This window comes from Cervus canadensis, chromosome 10, assembly GCF_019320065.1.
Source record: "Cervus canadensis isolate Bull #8, Minnesota chromosome 10, ASM1932006v1, whole genome shotgun sequence".
Taxonomy (NCBI): Eukaryota; Metazoa; Chordata; class Mammalia; order Artiodactyla; family Cervidae; genus Cervus; species Cervus canadensis.
The window spans coordinates 766,641-786,354 of NC_057395.1; the positions used below are offsets into that span (position 1 = coordinate 766,641).

General features: G+C 40.8%; 1 long non-coding RNA gene across 1 annotated transcript; it reads left to right on the plus strand.

Moving 5' to 3' along the window:
• Positions 1-6,274: 6,274 nt before the first annotated feature.
• LOC122448313 lies at positions 6,275-18,322 on the plus strand. The gene is made up of 5 exons (XR_006271565.1): positions 6,275-6,696; positions 8,765-8,939; positions 11,008-11,146; positions 13,860-13,997; positions 18,102-18,322. It is a non-coding gene; the product is annotated as an uncharacterized LOC122448313 (long non-coding RNA).
• The last annotated feature ends 1,392 nt before the right edge of the window (positions 18,323-19,714 follow it).

Below are 19,714 nucleotides of genomic sequence, written 5' to 3' on the forward strand. Positions count from 1 at the left end.
TGACTGAGCAACTAACACACACATGTACACACTCACCATTAGCTTAGGAATATAAACATGTTTTAAACCTGTATTCTGGGTTGCCATGACAATACCACAGGCTGGGTGGCTTAACAATAAGAGATTTATTTTCTCATGGTTCTGGAGGCTGGAAGTTCAAGATCAGGGGGCTTTCAGGGGTGGTTTCCAGTGAGACTTCTCTTGTGGGCTCGCACGTGGCCACCTTCTTGCTGTGTCCTCACATGACCTTTCCTCTGTGCACTAGCAGAGACAGAGAGGGAGAAAGATCGCTGGTGTCTCTTCCTTTCCATAGAAAGACATCATCATATTGGAATCACTTTAACTACCTCCTTAAAGTTCTTTTCTCCAAATAGAGTCACATTGGGAGTTAGGGCTTTGACACATGAATTTAGGAGGGGAGAGATGGGAAACACAATTTCTTCTATTACAAAATCTCTTAATCTGTATACAATTTCTTTCTTTCTTTTTTGATCTTTGGCTGTGCTGATTCTTTGTTGCAGTGTGAGGCTTTCGCTAGTTACAGCAGATGGGCTTCTCTAGTTGTGGCTCTCAGGCTTAGTTGCTCTGCTGCATATGGGATCTTAGTTCCCCAACAGGGATCAAAACCATGGAAGGATTTGACTGGAAGGTGGATTCTAACCACTAGACCACCAGAAAAGTCCCTGCATACATCTCACTTCTGTTTTTCCTCCACATTCCTGGCCACGTAGTTTTAAAGAGTAGTTAATATATAATACACCTGCTGATATCTTTATTTCTATTTCTTTGGTAGAAGATTCCTTTTGTACATATGTGACACAGGCCACTACCCTCTTCTTCTTCTATCACGTGAAGACCAGAGATCAAGATAAGACTTGATTTAAAAGACAATCCTGAAAAATCTGTTTTTCTTGCTTAATATTATATAGGAGAAATTCTTAAACTATTATTGAAAGTAAATTTTATTTTAAATACACCCAGCTTTTAGCCACTAATGAATGTGGGGTTTGAGCACTTGTAGATGAATGCCATTGTTTCCTGCCTTTATTATTTGTCTCAGCTTCTTCATGAGATTAGAAGGTCGGAGGGTCCACATCATGCTCTGGACTCCATGCATCCTTTTCCTGAAGTGTGGATAGATAAAGAGGGGGCTACAAGCCCGACTGTCAGTCTCCAATCCTCATCTCTGTCTTAGAGACTCAGACGCCAAGTAATACAACTGTTCACACTAGGCACATGCAAATATAACTGAGCAGAATTTCTTTTTCTGTGTATATTTTGATGATTTAAAACCTGGGTACCACCAGTCAGCTCACAGAGAAGAAATGTTACTATATTGTACTCTGTGGAAAGGAGCATCTTTCAGGCCTTTCAAAGATTCCCCATAAGGGAGACTATAAATCAGAATGCCATGCCTCATCGGAAGTTAAGATTTGTGCAAAAGAAACATATATATATATATGTATATATATATATTCTTATTATAGTTATGTATTGCATATTATTTAGATTATATATTAAATTATATAACAGATTTTTAAAATCTTTTCATGTTATTTTTCATATTAAGTATTCAGCATGCTATTTTAAAATGTTGTTTTTGTTTTTCTAAACTAGCCTGATGGAATTAAAAGGGAGCTTTTGTTTGTAACTTCATAGGTTTCTATGTTATTTGAAGTATTTTAATAACGAGATGAATGATTTTCATAAAGAAAGGAAGAGATAGTGAGAAGAAAAGATAGCTAGGAGTGCCAATGTATCTGTATGTTCTTTATCTTGGTTTGATTATAGAACTTCTTAAAAGGTCATTTGGTAAAGTGAAATAAATGACTTGGAAAAAATACTCCTAAGGGAAAATTGTTTTTGAACAATTAAATCATAATAATAAGAATTTAAACCACGTTGCAATTAGTCTTTTCATGAACGCCTACAACTCCAAAATGGTTTTTACAAAAATGAGTCTTGGCAACCAATTAATGGTTGGTCTAGTCTAATTTATTTGATTTTCTTGAGGACAGAGAAAGCTGAAGAAGATTCCTAGAAATGATAGCCATTTAAGGTATTCACACATGATAATATTTTTTTTTCAAAGCCTATTATATGGATTATAGATTAAACTACTGTACCTTCTTTCTTCTTATCAAATGTACCTTCTTTCTTCTTATCAAACACACTGCAATGACTTTGAAGCAGTCTGCATTCCTATGCTTTAAGTAAACCTGTATGATGCAGACGTATCCTACACACTGAACCTTAGTATTTTCTTTTGTTAAAAAAGAACCTAATAAACCATCTTCAGTAATTATTGCCAACTTTATTTAGAAGCCAAGTCTCACCATCTGCATGCTAATGTTTATCTGTATAACAAACTATTGTTCATTAAATGTAAAAAAGCACCCTCTTACTTACTTACATATATATTTAAATTTATTTTTTACAAGTAAAGCAATAAGGACAAAGTTGCAACATTACTGGTTATTTGCTAAGCCAAATCTCTCCCTCTCTCTCTGTAGTAACTATAAAGCTAAGAAACAGCTTTCAGGGGTAGCTCATGGAATGTCTTATTACATGCAAATAACAGGCTTCTGTGAGCTTAAATATATGTGATACTTTATGTTTTAGGTTCACTCTGTATGAAATATCTTAATACATAAAATGCCTTTTATATTCTTGAATATGAACCCTTTTATGAGTCATCAAAAACAAGACCAAATATTTGTAATAAACACATATCCTTGTTATTCATTTCACTCAGCACATTTGCAAAAGATGATTGGATTGATATAAAAGGACAGAAAACCATAAATTAATTGGTGGTGCTAATATATAATTAAAAAATTCAACAATTGCCACTTATTTCTCAAATATCCTGGGATCAAGAGCTTCATAGTAGAGTTAGATGGGCATGTTTGTGTCCCAATGGGAGATGGGGACAAATACTCAGAATTGCATCACTTGCGTCTCTCAAGGGCTTATGACTAGAAGCAAAAGCAAACCAAACCAAAACAAAACAAAAATCCTACAGCAACATTTGTAAATTAACAAAATGGAGGAAAATTTTGCTGATTTTTACGTCAAGGCTGTATATTGTCACCCTGCTTACTTAACTTATATGCAGAGTACATCATGTGAAATGCCGGGCTGGATGAAGCACAAGCTGGAATCAAGATTGCCAGGAGAAACATCAATAACCTCAGATATGCAGAGGATACCACCCTTATGGCATAAAGGGAAGAAGAACTAAAGAGCCTCTTGATGAAAGTGGAAGAGGAGAGTGAAAAAGTTGGCTAAAAATTCAACATTCAGAAAACTAAGATCATGTCATCCGGTCCCATCACTTCATGGCAAATAGATGGGAATATAATGGAAACAGTGAGAGACTTTATTTGCGGGGGGCGGGGGGGGGGGGCTCCAAAATCACTGCAGATGGTCACTGCAGCCATGAAATTAAAAGACGATCCTTGGAAGAAAAGCTATGACCAAACTAGACAGCATATTAAAAAGCAGAGTTGTTACTTTACTAACAAAGGTCCTTCTAGTCAAAGCTATGGTTTTTCCAGTAGTCATGTATGGATGTGAAAGTTGGACTACAAAGAAAGCTGAGCGCCAAAGAATTGATGTTTTTGAACTGTGGTGTTGGAAAAGACTCTTGAGAGTCCCTTGGACTGCCAGAAGATCCAACCAGTCCATCCTAAAGGAAATCAGTCCTGAATATTCATTGGAAGGACTGATGCTGAAGCTGAAACTCCAATTTTGGCCACCTGATGCGAAGAACCGATTCATTGGAAAAGACCCTGATGCTGGGAAAGATTGAAGGCGGGAGGAGAAGGGGACGACAGAGGATGAGATGGTTGGATGGCATCACCGACGTGATGGACATGAGTTTGAGAAGGCTCCTGGAGTTGGTGATGGACAGGGAAGCCTGGTGTGCTGCAGTCCGTGGGGTCACAAAGAGTCGGACACGACTATTTGTTGTTTTGTTTTTTCCGGAGAGACTGAACTGACTGACTGATGTCTCTTCTCTGTCATCTGATGATAAGTCTTATTTCTTCTGTTGGCAGGCAGAGGAAGGAAAAAAAAGAGAATCGAAAAGAGAAGGAAGGAGCAAGAAGGGCTGGAAGGGAGATAAGAGGAACTGGGCAAAGTGAAAACACACAAAGGAGTTGTTTTAGCTGACACTCCACATGGTCTGGGCTTCCCTTGTGGTTCAGCTGGTAAAGAGTCTGCCTGCAGTGCGGGAGACCTGAATTTGATCCCTGGGTTGGGAATATTCTGGGCTAGAGAATTCCATGGACTGCATAATCCACGGGGTTGCAAAGAGTCGGACACGACTGAGTGACTTTCACTTCATTGGGGAAAGACATGGCCCTCGTTATTTTGCTCTTGGCCATTCTCGCCACGCTGAGTCTGCCCCCTCCTGTCCCACCATGACCCCAGCATCTATCTGGACACGTGTGCCCAGAGGAAGGTTGGCAGAAGGCCTCCCTGTGGTTTCAGTGAAACCCAAGTAAAGATCCTTCAGATGTTTGTGACCTTGGGGAAGCACATGTGCTTCCCTGATCCTGCCTTCTATTTCTAAAATGGGAAAACTGCTGATGTTACGAAGTGTTGTGGAGGAACAACAAAAATAACACACATGTCCACACATGCACACACTCACATCCTGCCCTTCCCCTAATCCTAAACAGGCATGGTTTATAGAGTCTAAGAAGTAAACACATAAATAAGTAATAAAATGTCTCCAAATCATATATTTTTTTGATTACCCAAGTGAAGACAAGACACTGTGTAGATAGGAATTTAAATAATATATAACTCTCAAAATAGTCACTCACTGCCTTAAACTGCTATATTCTTTTGGAGTTTTTCTTCAATGAATATGCATACATATATTTTTATTCCAAAACACAGATTTAGATATCATTCTGCAACTTGCTTCTTGAAGGTGACAATACAATTCAGACATCTTTTCATGTAAATCCACATACTAGGTCAATCTTGCAAGTTTTAACAGTTGTCATGTACAGAGCTGTGTTTAATGTATTATAGAGCATCTCTGGATGGACATTTAGGTAGTTTTGCTGACAAAGGTCTGTATAGTTAAAGCTATGGTTTTTCAAGTAGTCATATATGTGAGAGCTGGACCATAAAGAAGGCTGAGAGCCGAAGAACTGACGCTTTCAAACTGTGGTGCTGGAGAAGATTCTTGCGAGTCCCTTGGACAGCAAGGAGATCAAACCTGTCAATCCGAAAGGAAATCAACACTGAGTGTTCTTTGGAAGGGCTTATGCTGAAGCTGGAGCTCCAATACTTTGGCCACCTGTTGTGAAGAGCTGACTCATTGGAAAAGACCCTGATGCTGTGGAAAGTTAGAGGGCAAGAGCAGATGGGGATAACAGAGGATGAGGTGGTTGGATGGCATCACTGACTCAATGGACATGAGTTTAAGCAAACTCAGAGAGAAACTTGGCTGCAGTGCTGCCGTTCAAAGAGTCAGATGCAATTAGCAACTGAACAGCAACAACAAAACATACCCATTATCTTCAGATTTCCCTTGTGTTCTTTTCTGTATATGTTTGTGTGTGTTTGGTAAGAACACTTGTGATCTGTCCTCTTAACATTTAAAAATATTGTAATTCCTGGGAATTCCCTGGTGGCCCAGCGGTTAGGATTCTGTGCTTCCACTGTTGTGTCCCACATTCAGTCCTTGATTGGGAAACTGTGATCCTGCAACCCTCAAGGCACAGCCAAATAAAAAAGTATACTAAAAAATACAATTCCACATCACTAACTATAGTTGCTGTGTTACCTATACACAGTTGTACATCAGATACTATCCTGCAGCTCTCAAGAACTTCATCTGGCATAGCAGAAACCTTATCCTCATTGAAAAATCATAACTTCCTCTTCCATCCAGACCCTGGCAACTACCATTCTATTCTCTAAGATTGCCGTCTTTTTAATTGCCAATATTTTTATTGTCAGTACTTTAAATTTCAGTGTTCCAAGCTAGAACATCAGGATCACCATTCAACTTCTTTCTTTCATTTCTTTAGCTTCCTTCCAAACTGACCTCACACTTGTGATGATTCCTCCCGAATGTCTTCTAATCCCGTCCCCCTGTATTTATCTTCTTTGTTACCTTCACAGCTCTGTTATGGAAACTTCCCACAGTTCTCCAAAATCCATTATTTTCTTCTTCTTGGGCACTTCAAGAAGCACATGGGTTTCTTATGCTCCAGGCATGTCCACAAAAAAGGACAGAGAACAGAAATGGCACAGAGACCTTGGTCACTAAGACCCTTTGAGATCTTCATCGTCTGCTGGCTGAATGCTGCTGATGGTGAGGTCAGGGATGGAGGAGCCACAGATGCTGAACCTGGGTCTCTGAATAACTGTATGGAGCTGACCCATGGCCTGGAGCAATGTTTCTAGCATTGAGCTGTGACCTGGTCACTTTGTTACCGCCGTCAGCTTGCAAAACAGATGGTGGTCTTCTCATCCTTCATTTGCACTATTGTAGTCACCCTCTTCTGACGTATCTCCACCTGCTTCTTCCCCTTCTAGTAGCCGTGACCCCGGAATGATCCTCTGAATCACACTTAAGGGCAACTTCCTACTTTGAAGCCATCAGGAATTCAACATCCGTGGCCACTGTTTCACGGAGGAGCTCTTCTTCCCTCCCAACCAGCCCAGGTGCCTGCATACACCAACACCCGTAGTGTTTCGTGCATATGCGCAGGATGAATCAATGCAGGATGACTGCTTTAGAATCAACATAATACAACCTCTAGGAAGCAGTTTCATAAAGACAATTTTGCCACAAAGGACTATTAATTTGTGCATAACAATTGGTGAAAATAGTGATTTCATGGTTCACCTCTTTGGGTGGGGTAGAAGGGCATACTTCTGTATTACGGATTTATGTCCCCAGCAGTCAAAGCTTAAAAAGGCCCAAGAGCTCATCTAGAACAATTTCCTCAGGTTGCAGGTAAGGAAACTGCCACCCAGACAGCTGGATGAACTTACCCCAGGGTATGCAACCCGTGGGCCAGGCTCCTTGGAGCTCCCAAGCTAGCCCAGCCCCATGCTCAGATCTGCCTTCCCCGACACCCGGCTGTCCTTGTGGGTAGCAGCCCAGAAAACAAGCAACATCCTCCGTCCCCTGTCTGCTCTGATTCTGCTCATTTGCGGCTCAATTTAACCCTCTATTTAAAACCTTGAACTAGCCTAACCTGTTGGTTTCCCCATTCATGGTCTCCCAGCAAGGGACAGGGTGTTAGTCCTGGCCTCTTAATCTGTGTCCCCATTCTCAATAGGCTGCGAGGGTGCAGAGAAGTCGTCTTTCAAAGGCAGTGGGAGGAATGGTGGGTTTATAGCTGTAATTATAGCCCACAGATGATAGCTGCTTCTGAAAAGGTGTATTGTTCTCTGTCCTTGGGTCTAGAAGCTGGTCAATGGCTCTGCTTCGAAATCAGTGGTATAGTGAGCCAAGCTTTTGGCTCGCGGGGATTCTGATCCAGTGGGAAGACAGGCCGTGAAGACACTGGTGCTTTGGGTCGTGGTCATGGGCTTGTGAGCGAACTGAACCGTCACAAGACATTTCTGACCTGCCCATTCTGGCGCGGCCTCCTGCTCAGAGGCCACCCCTATCCTCCTGGCCCTTCTCCACCATGGCTCCCTCTCTTTCCTCTGCAGGGAGGGTACATCCCAGGGGGAAGATCACAGTAGGAGAAAGAATATGCCATCGGAGCTGTACTGGTTATATTTTGATGTATAAAAAACTGGATTCTAAAAAAAACCTGACACAAATGAACTTATTTGCAAAACAGAAACAGACTCCAAACTTAGAGAACCAACTTCTGGTTACCAGAGGGAAAGGGTGGGGTGGGGAGGGATAGTTAGGGATAGTTAGCCATGTACACTCTGCTATATTTAAAATAGATAACCAACAAGGACCTACTGTATAGCACAGGAAACTCTGCTCAATATTCTGTCATAACCTAAATGGGGAAAATGTCTGAAAAAGAATAGATCCATCTATATGCATAACTGAATCACTTTGCTGTATGCCTGAAACTAATATAACATTGTTAAACGACTATGCTTCAATATAAAATAAAAAATTTTTAAAAACACCCCGAACTGAGTGACTTAAAACCACAATGGTTTGTTTATCCCCACAATTCTGTGGGTGAGCTTCGGGTTTGTAAGGTATAGTTCGGGCCGAGGCAGAAAAGGAAAGACGACCTCAACAGAAGTAGGTTACCTTTATTCAGGCAAGAAGGGGTGACAGTCAGCCTAAACACCAGGCTGAGCACCCATAGGGATCAGGGAGGCTCCATGTTTATGGGGAGGTTTGTGGAAGCGATAAGGGAAATGTTAACCAGGCAGGATGTTTTGGGTATTTTTTAGTTGAGATGGCATTTGTAGTCAGGTAGGGGGTGATAAGTCTTCTGGGTAGGTGTAAGGGGTCGAAGGTTTCTGGACTGGGTAATAAGTCCCGGATAGATGCAACCGGCCTGGAGCATCTGGTCCCGGCCTAGGGCGGGACCTAAAGTTCTGTTTTGCTTTCTCCAAAGTTAGATGATTCAGCAAGGGCCTTTGAGACTGTTGTTTTCTTTTCTAGGACCAAAAGACTCCTTCAGGGTTCTCCTGCTGGCCTCCCCTGGGTGCGCTCGTGGGACTGCTTTGAACTGAAGGATCTGTTGGGGCTCGGTTGGCAGAGCTGGGCTGACCTGACCCCTCATCTGTGTGGTCCTAGGCTTCCATGGGAACAAGCCCTGCAGGAGCAAGCATTTATCCTGTGCATCATAAACGCTCATGTTCCATGGGCTCAGAGCCAAGGTCAGAGAGACAGATCCATATGGGATGGGTACCGGGAACTGTGACTCGCTGTGGACCGTTATGGAAACAATCCAATGCATTGGTGATAAAAGGTACTAAGAAAAATAAGGCAGGTGGTAGGGGATCCATAGAGAGTGATAGGGTGGTTCTTTTGGATGTGGAAGTCAGCATGAGTTTCTCGGATGAGCTGATAGTAGAGTCTGTACAGGAGGCTACAGCCTGGGTGGGTGCGAGGGGAGAGGGGTCCAACCAGAGAGGCAGCATGTGCAAAAGCCCAGGGTGGGAGCCACAAAGGGGTCAGTATGGCTGGAGGGAGTGCCAAAGGGAGACCCTGGGAGTAGTTAGTGACACAGCTAGGACCAAATCACAAAGGCCTTTTGCAGGCTGTACTAACGAAAACATTTACTCTGCAGTTTAAAAAAGGAAATCAAGGTCTTTTTAAAAAGATGGTAGATGCCCAGGAAACATTTTCGTTTTATCCTACAGGTGAATTAGTTTAACAGATGTCAACTACTGTAGACATTTTCAGTAAGTTATCTGAATATCCAGCTGTAATTCTCTTTTCGTATTAGTTTTGGAGAATCACCTGTGATGGACTCTTGAGAGAATATGAGTAGCCCAGTGCTTACTAGTTTTGTCTAAGCATAAAGCCTGCACACATTCTTTTTTATATTTGACAAAAAATCAAGCTAAATTCTACAGTCTGCTGAAGGAACTTTTTTGTACCCACGGCATTCACAGATACTTTTCTGAGTGCACAGCTGCTATTTTTGATGTTGATGGATGTTCAAAGTTTGGTGATCAGAGAAGCATAGGAGGTCAAAGATATAAGACCACAAATGGTCTTAAGGCAGAGAGCCAGGACTTCCCTAGCAATCCAGTGGTTAAGACTCTGAGCTTCCACTGCAGGGGGCATGGGTTCAATCCCTGGTTAGGAAACTAAGATCCCACATGCTGCGTGGGGTGGCCAGGAGGAAAAAAAGCAAAGATGAAAGGGGACTGTGTCTAGGGGCAGGAGGCAGATATACTGTGACTTAATGAGGATCGCCCCCTCTATGAAAAGAGGCACCCTCCTTGACTCAGCAGTCTCCTTCCTCATCTTATTTTATTTTCTCCATAGCACTTACCACCCTGAGATCTCTGAGGATGGAAATGTGATGATGATTTTTATTATGTATTTACTAGAGACGCCTCATCTCGTTATTATTCTGCCCCCAGGATTAAGGTCTACATGACTATAATCTTCCTAGAAAGTCCCTAGGTTTTCTGATTTGTTTGCTATATGACTTCAAGCAAGTACTAAATTTCTTATACCTCAGATGTATAATTTTAAAAATGTAGGTTTTTTTTTTTTGCATGTACCCTCGATATTTTATTTCTCTTAAAAAATATGATTTTGGAGCCTCATTCTACATTTGGCTTTAAATGAGGAGAGTAGGACATTAAGGGGAAAAGGAAAAGCTGGGAACAGAGAATGTGGGGGCTGAGAATTGAAAGAATACCTATGATCATGCCAGAAGTTCAAGTTTTTGAGAAAAGTGAGGGAGAAGAGAAGCTTCCTTTACTATCATTTGTTTTTCTGTTTTGAATAGCTAGATTCTCTCATGTGTTTCCTTGTTCAAATTAAATTATTTTTTCTTGGTTAATTTTACCCTATCCTGTCTCTTGGAGGCAAGCACAGAATCCCATTTGGAAATTAAACCTCTTACACAAGCAGATACTGTCAACAATGATGTTGGGGGAATATTGAAGAATGAATAGCCCTTGGCCCCAGGGCAGAATCACCAATACTGTGGGTGTTCCCAAACAGAGAATTCCCAGGAGAATCCATAATCAATTATGGCTATTACAGCCTAAGGGATTAGCCATACCTTGAGTTTGTATGGTTCTATGAGATTCTTTTCTATGTGATTCATGGGTTTTTAGAAAAGCCCTTTGTCGTAGATTCTATTTCAAATCTGCCAATTCACGAAACAGTTTCTGATCCAGATTTTTAAAAGGTTTACTGGTGTCCTATTTTTACATTATGAATAGATAGACAATCTCTAATGCCAAAGCTTAAATGTTATACAAAGTACAGTCTTAAAGTCCAAGTTTACAACGTCAATTTCTCACTTACCTCATCTCCTATGTGCTTGTTATTCCATCGCTATTCTGCAGAGGGAAAAAGTGCAGGAGGACAGTCATTAGGGGGCTAAATTGGTTGTTGCGGTTACTGCCGATGATGACAGTCCTCCCAGTGACCCAGCTTTGCCTCTGGCTGCTGAGAAGGGGACCAGGCTGCTGGGCTCTGCTTGAGGTGGGTACAGCAGGCTTGGGGAGGCAGGATCCTTCTGAGGTTCAGTCTTCCATCTCTGAACCTCTTTTGAGGGAGGCTGGACTCAGCAGTTTTTCTAACCAGATAGGAGTACCAGTTTCTTGTTGATAAGAACATGTAGCCATAGAGTATAGATGAGTATCTAGCTTTGTCCAGATTAGGAGGCCATTCTTACACATCCTCCTGGTTCAGATCATCTGCCCAAGGCAGAGTCAGTTCTTGACCAGGTACTGGAATTGGTTCCTTGAAGTCTATTTTTCTTCTACGTGAGCTTGTCTCTCAAAAGTCAGTGGCCATTAAAAAAAAAAAAAATCAAAACAAAACATCATCCTCTTTCTACAAGAGAATGTAGAAAGAGGATACCTGGTTCTTTGGTCCCCTAATTTCACTTTTCAGAGCTTTCTATTCTTGCTTTGCAAAGAAGACAGAGAGATCTCCCCTCTTTCTTTAAAACCAACTGGCTATCAAAATAATGACAAGACTGCCAACTTCTTAAGTGCAGGGATTAAGTGCAGATTATTCATCACTGTATCTTTACTAGTCCTTAAATACCAGATACTTGTTTTGTAAGCAAAATATATGCAACCAATGTAGGGCAGAGGAAATTCAACGTTTACAACGGGGTTTACAGACATTTCCAGTATAATAGATATACTTTCTGTCCTTCTCCTCTTTTTCAAACAACTCCAACAACTCTAGATTGTGTACCAATTAATGTTAGAGATTATTGTATACACATGCACCACACACCATATATGTGCATGTATATATGTATACATATACATATATACACACACACACACATATAACTCTGTGTCTCCTCTGGTGCTAAGCACAATGGTTGGCGCATACTAGGCACCCAGTATAAATTCCTTAAATGAATGAATGTGGTTTTTTAAGCCAAGTTAGTTTATTTTTCAGAAGAATTGAGTTTTAGTGAATTAAATTTTTATGATCCTAGCAAAGCCTTCATACAAACCAGTTGGGAAAACACCTATAATTTATGCTTCACAGACCTTCTGTCTACATTCTAAAATTTTATTTGCAGTGCCTACCCTAATTTGAATGAGATGAAAACCAAGTTTAAAAAAAACTAGTGTTGAAAATTTTTGGAGATTTAGGACTGTAATAATTTTATTTCTTCATTCCCTGTTTCTCCTACTTCATTGAAACACAAGATTCAAGACCTGGTGAATTGTAAGTATACTTTGTACTAATTTTAGACTAAATCAGAACATTTAACGGAAATTCTAGGGCTTCCCTGTTAGTTCAGTTGGTAAAGAATCCGCCTGCAATGAAGGAGACCCTAGTTAGGTTCCTGGGTCAGGAAGATCTGCTGGAGAAGGAATAGGCTACCCACTCCAGTATTCTTGGGCTTCCCCTGTGGCTCAGTTGGTAAAGAATCTGCCTGCAATGTGGGAGACCTGGGTTGGGAGGATCCCTTGGAGAAGGGATCCCTGGGTTGGGAAGATCCCTTGGAGAAGAGAAAGACTACCTACTCCAGTATCCTGGCCTGGAGAATTACATGGACTGCAGTCTATGGGGTCCTAAAGAGCTGGACACGACTGAGCAACTTTCACTTTCACTTTCAATGGAAATCACCTGATATTAGATTCAACTGTTTTGGCTTAGCTACTTGGTTTTTTACTAATAGTTTACCAAGTGTAACTGGCTTCTGTGAATTATATTTGAATACATGTCTGTTTTTGAAGTATTAAGGCCAAGAATGAACCCTCGTGGGGAAGACACAGATACTGCCACAGTAGAGCGGATGTTGATAAAAGAGGCTTCAAACTCTCCATCCTGGGTTTGAATTCTTGTGCCAGTGCTTCCTGGAAGTAAAGTTACTGAATTATGTGGAACCCTAAGAGGTGGCCCAGGGCTCCCCTGTGGCTCAGCGGTAAAGAATTCACCTATAGTACAGGAGACTTGAGTTCAATCCCTGGGTTAGGAAGATCCCCTGGAATAGGAAATGGCTACCCACACCAGTATTTCTTGCCTGGAGAATCCCATGGACAGAGGAGCTTGATGGACTACAGTCCATGAGCTTGCAAAGAGTCAGACACAACTAAGTGAGCACCAAGAGGTGACCAATATTGAAGGAACCAGAAAAAGAGCCCAGGAGTCGTGGTACTCATGATAGGAGCTGTAGTTCTCCTAGCTCCTGGTAGATTCCACCTGTTGGTCTTGGCTCTCCTCTGACATCTTTTATTGCGTCCCAAGCTCATGGAAGACTTGTAGCCCCTCACCCCCAATACTGACTGTGTCCTAGGGTATATCAAGGGACCAACGAGATGGACCCCAAGCTTTTCAGAGATGTTAGTCAAGGTTGTTACTTGGGAGGACACTATAGGTTGTGTTATTTTTAAACACTTTTTTCTAAAGTCATCTGTTCTTTCAGGAAGCCTTTCTTAATTCAGCTCAAGGCAACATGGCACTGTGAAAATATCATGGATTGTGGTGTAAGAAAAGCCTGCAAATAGAATCACTGTTCTATTATGTATGATTAGCCTGATGTGTGGTACTTATTGAACATCTTTAAGCTTCCATTTCCTCTTCTTTAAGTAAAACTAACTATCTCTAAATAATGTTGCAAAATAGTTGATAGTAAAAACAATTGCCACCTAAATATTAATAATGTCACTACACCTTTATGCTAAGACAAACACTGTGTTATTTCTTTCAATCTACATAGGACTTTGGGAAAGCAGTGAGGCTGCTACCACCTTGAACAGTCTAAGTAATTTACATCACCTGAAAACCAGCATCATGGAAAGTGGCAAGAAAGAAGCAAGAAGGTGTTCAGTTTCCCCATTCATGAAGTCAGCAACTGGTAGGTGTCTGAGCCTCTTTGGGATGGTTTCATCCTGAGGTTTCCAAACTCATCTTCATAGAAACTGTGGAGTGGAAAAAGGACAAGAAAATGGGCATTCAAGCCCCTCCCCAACTTCAGTCATGACAGTTACGTCTTTTCAGTGTGTTATTTTTTTTTTTTTCAGTGTGTTATTGATTGTGTTTCCATGTAAGAATTCAGTGAAGAAAGTTCTAATCAGATATTTTCACTTTACAAACAGCCAAACCAAGCCCCATTGTAGTGGTGACTTATCTGGAGATAGTATCACCATAAACCTCTATGGATTAGGAAAACAAGAGGGAAAGTCAAAATTAAAAAAAACAAACAAACAAATTTTCCCATTGACTCATAAATTTGATGGTTATTTTTTCTGCTAACCCTCTCCTGAATGATTGAATAAGTTGCAGTTTTAATCCCTAGTTAACTCACCTGAACATGACATCATTTTAAAGTATTGAAGTGGCTTCTTCATTAAACAGTAGTTTTTGATAGTTTGGCATATACTAGGCACAATGAAAGATACCATAAAAATAAATGTCTTTATGCTCAATGTAGCTATAATTCAGATTGAGTAATTTACACACTTGTGAAAAGGCAGAAGATAGTGCCAAATAAGTGTGACAATCATGAAAGAAGAATTTCTTCAAACTTTGAGGTCATCTAAGGAAGTTTTTTTTTTTTTAACAGAAGTTGGGGTTTTATCTTGTCCTTAAAGAATGGATAATATTGAAATAAGGGACAGAAGATAAGACAGTTCAAATGTAGAGTATCTTCAGTAAAGTCAGAGATCTAGGAAATCTCATAGTTCCTGCAGTGAAGATGGTGAAAAAAATCAGTTTGTCAAGAGCTGAAGGTATGAAAGGAAATTGATAGAACAGGCTTGAGCTGCTAAGTATTGAGTTGTGGGTCGGTGGGTGACAGCACAGGCCACCCGTTAACTTACAGAAGAGAGATGGGTGTCCAGTGGCAACTCCACGGGTGGGGGTCTGTCCTCTACTGTCCACTCACACCATCTCTGCCAGCCACCTCATCGCTTGCTGTATCAAACTCACAGGTTGTTTTTGTTGTTTTTCAGTTGCTAAATCGTGTCTTCCTCTTTGCAACCTCGTGAACTGTAGCACATCAGGCTTCCCTGCCCTTCACTCTCTCTCAGGGCTTGCTCAAACTCATGTCCATTGAATCAGTGATGCCATTCAACCATCTCATCCTCTGTCACCCACTTCTCCTCTTGCCCTCAATCTCTCCCAGTATCAAGATTTTTTTCCCAGTCAGCTCTTTCCATCAGGTGGCCAAAGTGTTGGAGCTTCAGCTTCAGCATCAGTCCTTCCAATGAACATTTAGGGTTGATTTCCTTTAGGATTGATTGGTTTGATCTTTTTGCTGTCCAAGGGATTCTCAAGAGTCTTCTCCAGCACCACAATTCAAAAGCATCAATTCTTAGGCACTCAGTCTTCTTTATGGTCCAACTCTCACATCCTTACATAACTACTGGAAAAACCGTGGCTTTGGTTATACAGACTTTTACTATCAAAGTGATGTCTCTGCTTTTTAATACTCTGTCTAGGTTTGTCATAGCTTTTCTTCCAAGGAGCAAGCATCTTTTAATTTTGTGGCTGTAGGCACCAGATGACAAGAGTTAAGTCATTTCTAACAACTCGACTTTATCACCACCATCTATCCCCAGTAAATTGGCACATAGGTAATATAGGAAGTAGGGAATAAGAGAAAGGTTTTGAGCAAGGGCATGATGTCTTTGCAAGACAGATTTGATAGTAGGTAGATTGGAACTGGAAAAACTCATAGACAAATGCAGGCAGGGAGACTGTGTAGGAATCCATTTATATGAATATTTCTGGCATTGCTCTGTGACGGATGTTCTATATACATTTTTAAGGCAACCTTTCAAAGTCGATAATAATATTCCAATTTTATAAATAGGGAGACTAAGGTTCAGGGAGATTTAAGTAACTTCCCCATATCAATTCACTAAGAAATAAGAGCTAGAATAGGAACCTAAGCCTTTTTAAAGCTGATCCCATTTGTTATTCGTTATTTTGAAGTCAAAGCAGACGGTTAAGTTAACCCTTCTCCTAAATTCAAAGTACATCATCCTCTTCAATCTGGGCAAGGCCTCATTCTTATTTTATTTTCGTCCCTTTTAAAAATTCCTATACCCTGTTTCTGTTACTCTATTTCTATAATCAAAATTTTCAGTGTGTTTGATGTATATTTTTTGTATTCTTGAAAAATGAGCAGTGCTATTTTGTGTGCCTATATTTTTAAGTTATGGAAATGATATTAATTATATAGCTCCCCTTCCTTTCTTCCTTTCACTAAAGACTTTAATTTTTAAGATTCATCCATATTTCTATGGACACTTCTAATTCTTTGCTGCTAACTGCAACTTCTGCCCTTTCAATTTCATACAATTAATTCCCTAAAGCAAGGGCAGACTTGAGAGACAAAATTCACTCATAAATATTAATTAATTAATTAGCATATTAAAAGCAATTCAGTCAACAAAACATTTGTTGAGCACTTACTAACAGACACCGTGCTCCAAATTGGGAATACTGAGACAAAAACAATTCTAAAATTATCCTTGAGAGATGTCCTGTCCAGGAGGGGACCCAATCATGCAAATAGATAATTATAGTTTAGTGAATTATGTGCAGAAATAGACATAAGCTCAAGAAAGAGCAGGGTGTGATTGTTACTGCTTGGAGCTCTGCACAAAATGAGTGAAAGGTGGAACAAAAGAGTGACCCTTCCTAGGTTTCAAAGAATGAGGAGGAGTGTTCTGAATGGGTGGATGGGGAAAGGGTCTTATAGGAACCAGCGCTTTTAATAAGAGTTGTTTCATTGCCTGTTCTCCCCATGGCCCCTCCAAAGACCGTCCCCCACTCTCGGGCTCTCAAAATAGTGGAGATGTTTACTCCTCCCACTCCTTGAGCCAGGACTGCTTGTTTAAGGGGTGGGTACCTGGTACTGGATACACAGGAAACCTCCTCTTGGCCCAGCAACCAAAGATGTGTGGTCCTGGTTAAACAGCTCATTTGCTCCAATGTATTATTTCCCTTGACATTTGACCTAAGAAACCCACGCATGTTGCCATGTGGTGACAGAAAGGGAAGCTGGTAGGTCTTGTTGCCGGGTCGTCATTTTGCATGTGGATGAATAAACAGAGAGTGGGTTTCAGCCATGAGGGAATGGAGCCCCTCTTGGGTGGAGAGAAATGCTCTCTTGGTTCCCAGGACCTTTCTGTCCTTAGCCCCAGCTCTGCAAGTTCCAATTTGCTTCCTACCTCAAGTAGAGTAAGGTTTCTTCTGAATCTTCACAGTCAAGACCCCTGCATGGTGAACAACTCTGTTTCTATTTTAACTGCCTAACGACCTTTGCTTAAAGCATGTGCTCCAAGGCATGCAGACTTGAGACACCCTGGTTTGCTTGTGTGTGCACACGTGTGTGTATGTGTGTATGTGTGTGTGTATGCGCTCAATTGCTCAGTTTTGTCTGACTCTTTGAGACCCTATGGTCTATAGTCTGCCAGGCTCCTCTATGTATGTGGTTTCCCAAGCAGGAATACTGGAGGGGGTTGCCATTTCCTTCTCCAGGGCATCTTCCCAACCCAGGGATCGAACACGCATCTCCTACATTGGCAGGAGGATTCTTTACCACTGCATCACCTGGTCTGCTTACAGAGCTCTAATTCACTTGCTATTCCAAGTCTAAGATATGTGGGTTGAAGGAAAATCTGGAGGAAGCATCTGCAGGACTTGGTGAATGATTATACATGGGACTTGCAGATTATCAGTTCTGCAGTTCTGGAAGAGTGATGACAATATTGATATAAAATGAGAGAAACAAAGGAAAAAGAGAGAGGAATTCAATTTTATTTTACTTTTAATGAGATGTTGCAAAAGTATTGTTTTTCATTCTTTCAATTTAATTTTTACTGAAGTATGGTTGATTTATAAGAATAGTTGATTTACAATGTGCCAATCTCTGTTGTACAGCAAAGTGACTAATTTAAACACAGAAAGACATTTTAAAGGTATTTTTTTCCATTCTGTTTTACCACAGGATGTTGAATAGAGTTCTCTATGCTACCCAGTAGGCCCTTGTTGTTTATCCATCACATATATGAGTTTACATCTGCTAATCCCAAACTCCTGGTTGATTTGCATCCCTGAAGACCAAGCAAGGAGATCAAACCAGTCAATCCTAAAGGAAATCAACCCTGAATACTCACAGAAGGACTGAAGCTGAAGCTCCAGTACTTTGGCCACCTGATGCAAAGAGGCAACTCATTGGAAAAGACCCTGATGCTGGGAAAGATTGAGGGCAGGAGGAGAAGGGGGTGACAGAGGTTAAGATGGTTGGATGGCATCACCAACTCCATGGACATGAATTTACGTAAACTCTGGGAGATAGTGAAGGACAGGGAAGCCTGGCATGCTGCAGTCCATGGGGTCACAAAGAGCCAGACACAACTGAGTGACTGAACAACAATGAGAAGAAGACTTCAGCTTTAGATACATAAGGAGACTTCGGGAAACATATAAACATCAAATGCTACATCTGAGAAAGGGGAGATCAGGTCTTTCATTAACATGAGAGACTTGAGAAGAAGGCTCTGGATGGGACCAAGAATGGACAGAGATGAGGGTCATGGAAACCAAAGGAGAACGTTTAAAAAGCAAATATAATAGTAATAGTAATTACTACTAATAGAAGTAACAGTAATTAATAGTTTAATGGCAACATTCTATGATATACCGCCACGACAGCAAGGAAATGCAGATTATAGAAAGGTATAACAGTCCCATAAATCATTGCATTTTAGAAAAGTTTTCAGTGTCCTTTAATATTCCTCCACAGATCTGTCTTTGGTAACATGGATGTTATTTTGCTAAGTAAAATCTGAGTTCTTGGGAATCTCCTCTGTTGAAAATTGCTCTATCTGATGCTCAGTACAATGTCATATATACTTACTAAATATATTTTGATTAATAAAATGAAGATGTCTGTACTAAAGTTATCTTAATAGACTTAAAATTAGAAGGTGGTAATCTTGGCATCTGTGGCTGTAGGAAGTGCCATTGAAGACTCTATGTTTAGAAATGACATATAATGAAGCCTGTTCTCTCAGTATCCTTCGAGTGGTCATGGCTAATTTGGATCTGGAGGCTTGAGGGAATTTAAATTTGGGGATTTCCCATGTGAAGCATCATTCTGCCATCGTGTGCTTAGCTAAAAATTCTCCTTTGCTAGGAACGTACATACTAGTGACGCATTGTTAGTTTGGAAAGAAAATAAAGGACAAGTGTTGCCATTCTTCCTGTGCTACAGATTTAACCAACTAATTAAATCCATTTTGCTTTCTGGGCTTATGGTGACTTTGTGTAACTCAGACTGGAATCTTCTCACATCCAGAAGATCTGTCATTGTCCAGGTTACCATGGCAGCTAAATTTTTTTCCTTTTTGTAAAATTATCCCCAGCCCTTGGCTTCGGTTAACCACATAAGCCGGAGTATTATTAGCTTAATGAAGGGACCCTTTCTGCAGGCTCTTTCCAATGCTGTCAGGTAGCTGTCCAACTAGCATGGTGCCACTGTGTTTGGTATCTTACGCTCAGCATCCATCTGGAGCTCTGTTACAAAGCCGGTAGGTTGCATGCCAGAGGACACCCTGC